Genomic DNA, 983 nt, shown 5'->3' with positions numbered 1-983 from the left:
TTAAAGTCCAGGAACAGAGGACCTAAGACCATCAAGGAGAAGAGCACTAGCAGAATGTGGGACCCTATCCAGAGAAGCAGCGACACCAGAGATAGAGGCAGAGATGAGGACATGGAGAGAGGAAGCAGCTGAGGTCTATAGACTCATGGAAAGAGAAAGGCTGTATGCTGGTGACCAGAAGGCAGGCTTGCAGAATATGCCCTTTGGTTGTTTAAATGTTTATATATTCCTGAGTGTTTTTGTGTACATCTCCTTCTCCCTTACCCCCCACCCCCCCAAAAAAAAAACCCAGAGGGAATAGAAGCAAATACTGTTGAGTGATGATACAAGAAGGAGATTGTAATTATTGCAATGAAATGATGAGTGTAAAATTGATGTTCTATCATGTAAACTATCACTTAATTCACAGTAAAATCTTTAAAAAAAAAAAGATGGAAGGAATACACAATTACTATACTAAAAATCACTGGACAACATTCAATCATTTCAACAATATGATGAAGAGTGGATTGTATTGAAGGAAGAAGAAGTATAAGCTGCACTGAAAGACTTGGCTCCAGAAATTATGGAATGTCAATTGAGATGTTTCAAGAAATGAGAAATGTATGCAACGCTGGAAGTGTTCACTCACCTATGAGAAAAATGTGGAACACAATTACCTGCCCAGCTGACTAGAAGAGATCTTGCATTTGTGCCCATTGTAAAGAAAGGTGACCCAACCAAATGTGGAAATTATAGAATAACACCATTGATATCAAATGCAAGGTAATTTAAAAAGTTACAGCACAGCATTGACAGGGAACTGCCAGAAATTCAAAGTGGATTCAGGATAGGACTTGTAATGAGGGTTATCATGGCTGACATCAGATGGATCTTGGCTGAAAGCAGAGATTACCAGACAGATGTTTGTTGTTGTTATTAGGTGCCGTTGAGTTACATAACAACCTTATGCAGAACAGAATGAAACACTGCCCGGTCCTATG

Source organism: Chrysochloris asiatica, unplaced genomic scaffold (assembly GCF_000296735.1).
Source record: "Chrysochloris asiatica unplaced genomic scaffold, ChrAsi1.0 scaffold00178, whole genome shotgun sequence".
Classification (NCBI taxonomy): Eukaryota; Metazoa; Chordata; class Mammalia; order Afrosoricida; family Chrysochloridae; genus Chrysochloris; species Chrysochloris asiatica.
Note: the sequence above shows the minus strand (reverse complement) of the source record.